Source organism: Lepus europaeus, chromosome X, assembly GCF_033115175.1.
Source record: "Lepus europaeus isolate LE1 chromosome X, mLepTim1.pri, whole genome shotgun sequence".
Classification (NCBI taxonomy): Eukaryota; Metazoa; Chordata; class Mammalia; order Lagomorpha; family Leporidae; genus Lepus; species Lepus europaeus.
The window spans coordinates 90,520,602-90,530,064 of NC_084850.1; positions in this window are offsets into that span (position 1 = coordinate 90,520,602).

A 9,463-nucleotide genomic window follows, 5' to 3' on the forward strand; every position below is an offset into this window, starting at 1 on the left:
GATTGGACTTCAACAGAAGATAGTTAGCACTAGATCTAACATAGAACATGCTTCCTTTTGGCTAATGGATGGCATTCTCAAAACAGCTCCAACTGTGTTTTATAAAATACGTATGATTCAGGCTCCTGTGCAACCTGAAAATTCTAGAAATTAAGCACTCATTTATATATTAATGGAAAAAGCAAAGCATTTTATAAATGCCTATTTGAAGATTTGGTGGACTTTGCAGAAAACAAATGATATTTTTTCCATTTTTATTCCCAAATCATAAAAAATAGACTTGGAATTAGGTACAAGCAAGGCTTTTAAAAGTGAATTTCAAGTTGTTACCAACAGTTTTTTTTTCTCCATTCAGCCCAATGCCTTTGGTGAAAAATTCAGGTGAGTGGATTGCCCACACAGTAAATAATGATTAAAACTTCAGTTTAAAAATGCATCATTTGTCTGCACTGGCATTACTTCCAGCTGATGAAATTCCAAGAAATGTCAATGAATTAAAGGCACATTGCCTGAAGAAACCATTGAAGTTACTGACTGATTTGAAAATAATTATGCATTCATGGGATAAGAAGACACATAATAGTGTTGCTGTTCCCTCACCATTATTGTTTCCACCAATTTGTGATCTGTATAGGAGTGCATGAGAATTGGATTTTTGTGTACCCAAGACAGCATAAAAGCATGGCACAAAAGATGGGAAATTTTAATAGGGAAAGCTTTGTAGGTGTATTTCACACCATAGAAAAATTTCAAAATGAGTAGCACATTGTAGAAAACACTTTCTAAAAAGAATCATGCCCTAAAATTTAAAAACTGTTTTTAACACCATGAGAGACTTCAAAAATAGTTAATGATAGTGAAAATCAGCCAGCTCTTCTGGATCACCTCCATGCAATTTCTATCTCTGTAATTCTTCTTCTTTTTTAAAAAGGTTTATTTATTTTACTTGAAAGTCAGAGTTACACACACACACACAGAGAGAGAGAGAGAGAGAGAGAGGAGAGAGAGAGAGAGAGAGAGAGAGAGAGAGAGAGGAGAGAGGTCTTCTATCAGATGGTTCACTCCCCAATTGGCCGCAATGGCTGGAGCTGTGCTGATCCGAAGCCAGGAGCCAGGAGCTTCTTCCGGATCTCCCACGCAGGTGCAGGGGCCCAAGCACTTAGGCCATCTTCCACTGCTTTCCACTTCCACAGCAGAGAGCCGGACAGGAAGTGGAGCAGCCGGGTCTTGAACCAACGCCCTTATGGAATGCTGGCACTTCAGGCCAGGGCGCTAACCTGCTGCACCACAGTGCCAGCTCCTATCTCTGTAATTCTTGTTTTCATATGTCAAGCTTTATTTTTAGTGTTTTGATGGGAGAATTTATTTATTTTTCTTCTCTCTTCCTTTTTAATTTTTTTAACCACTATTTTAAATTCTGAGTATTTTTTCTACCTTTTTCACTTGAGAGGCAGGGGAAAGTGGGGAGGGAGGGAGAAAGAGAGAGAGAGAGAAGATACTCCTATCTGCTGGTTCAAAGGCCAGCAACAGCTGGAGCTGGACCAGCTGAAATCAGGAGCTAGGAACTCAATCCAGGTCTTCTATGTGGGTGGCAGACAGTCGACTACCTTAGCCCGCACCACTGCTTTCCAGGGTCTGCATTAGCAAGAAGCTGAAATCAGGATTCAGAGGCAGTACTCTGATTCAGTTCTCATATGGAACATCGTTGTCTTAACCAGCACCTTAACCCACTCCCTGAGCATTATTTTTGACCATTCACTGTACTAGATATTCCAGGTTTTCATCATTTCCAATAGTAGACATATAAATCACATAAAGACTTACAAAGAGTTCTAATTTATTTTATGCATTTTTTGGTAAATTTGACTCTGTGAAAAATGTATTATCATGTTAACTGTGTATAAGCACTACATGCATATGTAAAAATGTTGAAACTTCCTCAATAAGGGAAGAGATGTCCTTTCTGCACATCTTCATTTGTAAAAGATAAAATTTCTCCAAGTTTCATTTTTGTGCAACTGCATATACATGGTAAATATTCCAGGTTTTATGTTGATTTTGCCAAAAGACTTAAGTTGTACATCATGGTAGTTCAGATAACTGCAGTTATAAAGCTGAGTGCACACAATTGCCACCCAGAGCGATGTGAGTTTGTACATTTCACATCTGAGCACATCTCATTGTAAATAAAATTTGTCTGTAACACCCATGCAATTATTATTAGTAACCCTAAAAGGTTGCAAAATATCTATATTATTGTCTATCTTATGTTCTGTTGTGTTGTTATGCTCCTCCAATTCCTTTTTAAATTGTAAATAAATGGTGTAAATAATTTTAATTTCTTTTCGAGAATATGCTTTGGAGATTTTTTTTATCTTTCAGAATTTTAGACTTTAGTGGTTTAGATTTTTTATGATTTCAATATTTGAAATAAAAAATTTGGGATTGTGGCTTTTGGGCCCAAACCTGGAGCAGGGCTGAGAGTGACCTTGGATTTGGCAATGGTTTATTTTATTATTGTTGTTATTATCTGAGAGGTATAAATAAAAGACAGAGAAAGAGACAGAGGGAGTGACAGCTTCCAAATGTAGGGGAAGTGGGAACGCAATCTGGTCTCCCATGTGGATGGCAGAGACCCAACCACTTGAGCCTATACCTCAGTTTCCCAAGTTGTGCATTAGCAGGAAGCTAGAATCAGGAGTCGAGCCAGGATTCAAACCCAAGCACTGCAACATAGTATATGGGTGTCTCAAGCCAAATCTTAGTCACTAAGTAAACACCTGCCTCAGGCAATGGTTCTGTAGATAAGTGATTTAGAGTTTCTTCAGGGAGTAATGAAAATGTCTTAAAATTTATTGTGGTTATAAACAATATCTACTGAAAAACCATTATATTGTACACCACAAATGAGTGATTGTGTGAAACATGAATTATATTTCAGTGAAGTTCTTTTAAAACACTAAACATGAAGGGGCCACAATGGGTTATAGCCCAGGCCTGAAGTGCCGGCATCCCATATGGCCGCTGGTTCTAGTCCCAGCTGCTCCTCTTCTGATCCAGCTCTCTGCTATGGCCTGGGAAAGCAGTAGATGGCCCAAATCCTTGGGCCCCTGTACCCATGTGGGAGACCTGGAAGAAGCTCCTGGCTCCTGGCTTCAGATTGGCTCAGCTCAGGCCGTTGCAGCCATCTGGGGAGTGAACCAGCGGATGGAAGACCTCTCTCTCTCTCTCTCTCTCTCTCTCTCTGTAACTCTGTCTTTCAAGTAAATAAAATAAATCTTAAAAAAAAAAACACTAAACATGCAACTACTATGGATACCGCAATTGTATTCTTTGGCATTAATCTAAAAAAATGAAGCATATGTTCACAAAAGTTCCTAGAAACAAATATGAATGGCAGCTATATTCATAGTATCCAAAACTTAGACTCAGCTCAGACTCCCTGTAATGGGTGAAGAGGTAATGAAACTGTGTCACATCCTTACTACAGACTACTACCCAGCAATAAGAATGAAAAGAAAAATTAACATTTGAATGGATGAATCTCCCAGAATTATACTGTTTAAAAACTAAACCCCAAAATGTTATATATTTTATGATTTTATGCATTTTAAATATAATTTTTTAAGATTTACTCGTTTAATTGAAAGGCACTTTAGAGAAACAGTGAGAGAGAGAGAGATTTTCCATCTGCTGGTTCATTTCCCAAATGACTGCAACAGTTAGGACTGGGCCAGGTCAAAGCCAGCAGCCAGGAACTCCATCTGAGTCTCCTACATGGGCGGCAGATGCCGAAGCACTGGGGCTATTTTCTGCTGCCTTCCCAGGGGCATTAGCAGAAAACTGGCTCAGAAGCCGAATGGCAGGGACCCAAACTGGCAATCTGATACTGATGCTGGTGTCACTGGAGGCAGCTTAACCCTCTGCACCACAACGTTGGCTCCTATTCATTTAACATTTAGAAAAGACAAATGCTTAGAATGAGAACAGATTGTGGTTGTTGAGTGGGACAAGGATTGGAGGAAAGTGGGTATTATTATTAAAGGACAACATGAGGCATTCTTGTGAGGGAGCTGTTCTGTACCTTGATTGTGGTGGTATATACACAAACCTAGACATGTGGTAAAATTGTATAAAACTAAATACACTTGGGGTAGCCCTGTGGCATAGCCGGTAAAGCCTGAGATGCTGGTATCCAATATGTGTGCCAGTTCAAGTCCCAGCTGTTCCACTTCTGATCCAGCTCTCTGCTGTGGCCTGGGAAAGCAGTAGAAGACGGCCCAGGTCCTTGGGCCCCTGCACCCACATAGGAGACCTGGAAGAAGCTCCTGGCTCCTGGCTTCGGACCGGTGCAGCTCTGGCCATTGTGGTCATTTAGGAAGTGAATCTGTGGGTGGAAGATTTCTCTCTCTGTTTCTGTCTCTGCCTCACTGTAACTCTGCCTTCCAAATAAATATATAAATCTTAAAAAAAAAAACTAAATACACACACAAACGATTACAAATAAAATGGTGAGTTCTGAATAAGATCCATGGATTGTACCTGTGCCAATATCTTCATATTAGTAATGACTCTTTTTAAAATTTTAATGTATTGATTTGTATTTTTTGAAAGGCAAAGATACAGACAACAGAGAGACAGAGACAGACAGAAATTGTCCACCCACTAGTTCGCTCCCCAAATGCCCAGAATTCAATCCAAGTCTCCCCATGTGGATGACAGATATGCAAGTACTTGAGCCATCACGTGCTGCTTCCCAGGGTGCACATTAGCAGGAAGCTGGAATGGACAGCAGGGCTAGGACTGGAACTCGGGCACTCCAGTGTGGTATGTAGTCACCCCAAATGGCATCTTAACGACTATGCCAAATGCCTGCCCTCTGAACAACGATTCTAATTTCCTTAGACATAGTACTTCCTTCTCCCATGTCGGTCTTAGCCTTCTGATGGCATCTGCTTAATTTATGGGGCTTTCCTTAAAGGACCAGTATGGTAGGGGAAAAGAACAGGTTAGAAGAGCCCCTTGTTCAGCATCAAATGTTTTTCTGTGCCTAATGGTTTGTTCACTATGGAGGGTGCATTGTTTTGAAGCATGTCCCTCTCTGGCACCAGCCAGCCCTGCCAAATCGCCCTCTTAGCTTTGAATCCAATCTTTTTTAATATTCGTTTTAAAAGATTTTGTTTATTTATTTGAGAGTCAGAGTTATAGACAAGGAGAGACAGAGAAAGATCTTCCCTCCACTCACTGCAACAGCCAGAGCTGGGCCAATCCAAAGCCAGAAGCCAGGAGCTTCTTCCAGGTCTCCCACACAGGTGCAGGGGCCCAAGCACTTGAGTGTGGCTTTCCCAGGCCATAGCAGAAAGCTGGATCGGAAGTGGAGCAGCTGGGACTCAAACCGGTGTCTACATGGGATGCTGGCACTGCAGGTGGAAGCTTAGCCTACTACACCGCAGCGCCGGCCCCTGAACCCAATCTTCTGTGGAGGTAAACACAACCTTCAGCTGTGGTATACCACTGGAATCTTCAAAGGATGAGCCACATCATGTTTACAATTACTCAACCAGACTACTTACCCATCCTCTCCCACAAGTAAACAGAGTAGGGTCACATTTTCCCCATCCTCCTCACAGTTGTGCATTCACAACTTTGAACGTGTTCCTCAGCTGCTGCCCATGCAGTTGGAAGGAACTTCATGCAGGGATGGGAACCTGATATTCATGTGGCTATTCAATAACATCATTCACAGGCCATACAAAATGATCAACTTAAAAATGAGTCTACTATAGATGTAGGGCCAGACCACATGATTTCGCAGGCCTTTTACAACTCACAGGCTGGACACTGCCCCCCCCCCCCCCCGATGGAGAAAGGAGTTGACAAAAGTAGATCCACCCTCCTCCTGGTCCTCCTCCTCTTCCTCTGTGACAGTCAGAATGGATCATAAAAAGACCATTTGTGTTGGCCCTAACCAAGACGGAACACACAAATGCCAACGTGAAGAACATGCAGACAACTAGATAGAAAATATTAAACTGCGGGGCTGGCGCTGTGGTGCAGCAGGTTAACACTCTGGCCTGAAATGCCTGCATCCCATATGGTCACCGGTTCTAGTCCCAGCTGCTCCACTTCTGATCCAGCTCTCTGCTATGGTCTGGGAAAGCAGTACAAGATAGCCCAAGTCCTTAGGCCCCTGCACCACATGGGAGACCCGGAAGAAGCTCCTGGCTCCTGGCTTCGGATCTGCACAGCTCTGGCCGTTGTGGCCAATTAGGGAGTGAACCAGCAGGTGGAAGACCTCTCTCTTTCTGCCTCTCCTTCTCTATCTGTGTAACTTTGACTTTCAAATAAATAAATAATTTTTTTTAAAAAAGAAATTATTAAACTGCAATTACAAGAATGGAAAGACAATATATGCAATAAATGACATGCATGTGAAAGTCATCTGAAAAATACGTTCCCTGATATGTTCCCACTACCTTCCACAACTTGCCTTATACTACTTCTTTCTTCCAACATTTTATTCTAATGAAATATTTACTGAGCCCTGTTATTTGCAAGGTCCCATGCTAGCCATTGTGAAGGAAAAGAAAAAATATGATCACTGTTCTTAAAGCACAAACAATTGTAAGCGCTGGAGTGAAATTCAAATTAAGGAGGGAACCGAATATTTGACAAAAATAAGAAACATTCTGAATGCCTAAACTCTTGTATGCATATGTGTTTTTGAAGATCCAGCACAAAGTTGGCACATGGGATAGAAGCACTTTTAAATTACCTGTATCGGCCGGCGCTGTGGCTCAACAGGCTAATCCTCCGCCTTGCGGCGCCGGCACACCGGGTTCTAGTCCCGGTCGGGGCACCGATCCTGTCCCGGTTGCCCCTCTTCCAGGCCAGCTCTCTGCTGTGGCCAGGGAGTGCAGTGGAGGATGGCCCAAGTCCTTGGGCCCTGCACCCCATGGGAGACCAGGAGAAGCACCTGGCTCCTGCCATCGGAACAGCGCGGTGCGCCGGCCGCAGCGCGCTACCGCGGCGGCCATTGGAGGGTGAACCAACGGCAAAAGGAAGACCTTTCTCTCTGTCTCTCTCTCAGTGTCCACTCTGCCTGTCAAAAATAAAAAAAAAATTACCTGTATCAAAGGAGTCCTTTTGGGGCTGGCACTGTGGCACAGCGGGTTAATGCAATGCCCTGGCCTGAAGCGGCAGCATCTCATATTGGGTGCCTGTTCTAGTCCCGGTTCTAGTCCACTTCCGATCCAGCTCTCTGCTATGGCCTGGGAAAGCAGTAGAAGATGGCTCAAGTCCTTGGGCCCCTGCACCCTCATGGGAGACCCGGAAGAAGCTCCTGGCTCCTGGCTTTGGATCGGCGCAGTTCGGGCCATTGCGACCAATTGAGGAGTGAACCATCAGATAGAAGACCAATCTCTCTCTCTCTCTCTCTCTCTCTCTCTCCATGGCTCTTACAAATCACAAAAAATATCAATTTCCTAATTTAAAAAATGACAAAGGATGTGAAAAGGCAATTCACATCAGAAGAAACACCAACAAAGAGTAAGCATTAAAAATCAGTCATTTATATTCAAAAAATAAAATTAAAATATTTCATGCATTAATTCAATACCTAATAAAATAAAAGATTGCTAGAATAGTCACATGGAAGTACAAAATAATACAACCTTTTTGGAGGATAGTTGTCAACAGTAAAATTTTAAATATTTATTTCCTCAAATTCACATTCTGTTTCCTAGGAATTTATCATCAAGAAACAATAAAAACATATCTATGAGGCTGTATGAGGCTGTTCAAAATAGGATATTTAAAAATAGCAAAACAAAAACAGAAACTACCCAAGTGACTATAGGTAGAGGGGTAAATGCATTATTTTGAATAAGTATTTTCTTCAGAGGATTTATGGAGTGAACTATGGATCAGAACTGGATCAGAAGTGGAGCAGCCAACACTTGAACCCTCTCTATTTCTTTGAAAGACAGAATTACAGAGAGAGGTAGAGCCAGAGAGAGAGGTCTTCCATCCGCTGGTTTACTCCCCAAATGACCACAACAAGCCAGAGCTGAGCTGATCTAAAGCCAGGAGCCAGGAGCTTCTGGGTCTCCCATTTGGGTGCAAGGGTCCAAGGACTTGGGTCATCTTTCACTGCTTTCCCAGGCCACAGCAGAGCGCTGGATCAGAAGTAGAGCATCTGGGACTGGAGCCGGTGCCCATATGGGATGCCGGAGCTGCAGGCCGGGGCTTTAACCCGCTGTGCCACAGTTCCAGCCCCCAATTTTATCTTCTTGAAAGAGAATCTCCTGGAGCTTTCTTGTCTGCTCTGATCTGGAATGGTTGCCCTGTGTACTTGAACATACCTGTCTTCCTGAGATATCCTCTGATCACCCTGATAACTTCCCTCACTATATGATGTCAAGTTTCTTATTTTTTACATGCCCTACATTTGCTTATTCTGCTTGTTTGGTTTTCGTTTCTTTTGTGGAGCTTATCATCTAGTACCTTCCTAAAAAAAGATGTGTTAGAGGTAAATTATTTGAGACCTTTCATACTTGAATGCGTGCTTTTTTCAATCTTCACATTTGATGAGTAAATTTTCTGGGCAAAGAATCCTGTTTTGGAAATTATTTTTTCCCAGAAATTTGAAGCCACTGCTCTTAAGAAATTTGAATCGGCTGGCGCCGTGGCTTAACAGGCTAATCCTCTGCCTTGTGGCGCCAGCACCCCGGGTTCTAGTCCCGGTTGGGGCACCGGATTCTATCCCGGTTGCCCCTCTTCCAGGCCAGCTCTCTGCTATGGCCTGGGAAGGCAGTGGAGGATGGCCCAAGTCCTTGGGCCTTGCACCCGCGTGGGAGACCAGGAGAAGCACCTGGCTCCTGGCTTCGGATCAGCACGATGCGCCGGCCGCAGCGGCCATTGGAGGGTGAACCAACGGCAAAAAGGAAGACCTTTCTCTCTGTCTCTCTCTCTCTCTCTCACTATCCACTCTGTCAAAAAAAAAAAAGAAATTTGAATCTATTTTTAGTTTTAATTTTTTAAGTTACTCTGTTTTCCTTTCTGGACATGTATAGCGTTATATTTTTCCCCATGGTCCAAAATTCTTCTATGATATTTATTAGTGTGGATTTATCATTCTTTTTTTCGTTGGGTGAGGCATTGAGTGGGTCCTTTCAATTTGGAAACTCATATCTTTTCATTGACAGTTTCTTAAATTATTTATTTGAGGTTTTCCTCCCATATTTTCTCTGTTGTCTATTTCAAGAATTCCTTTTGTTTAACTCTTGAACTACTTTTTTTAAAAATATATGCATCTTTTCCTCTTACTTTCCGTCTCTGTCTTCTTGCTCCACTCTCTGAGAGAACTTCCCAACTTGATATCCTAACTCGTTTATTTTTATTTTTCTTGGTTTGTTTTCTGAATGGTTCCCTTTTACAATATTTTATTTTTGTACCATAAATG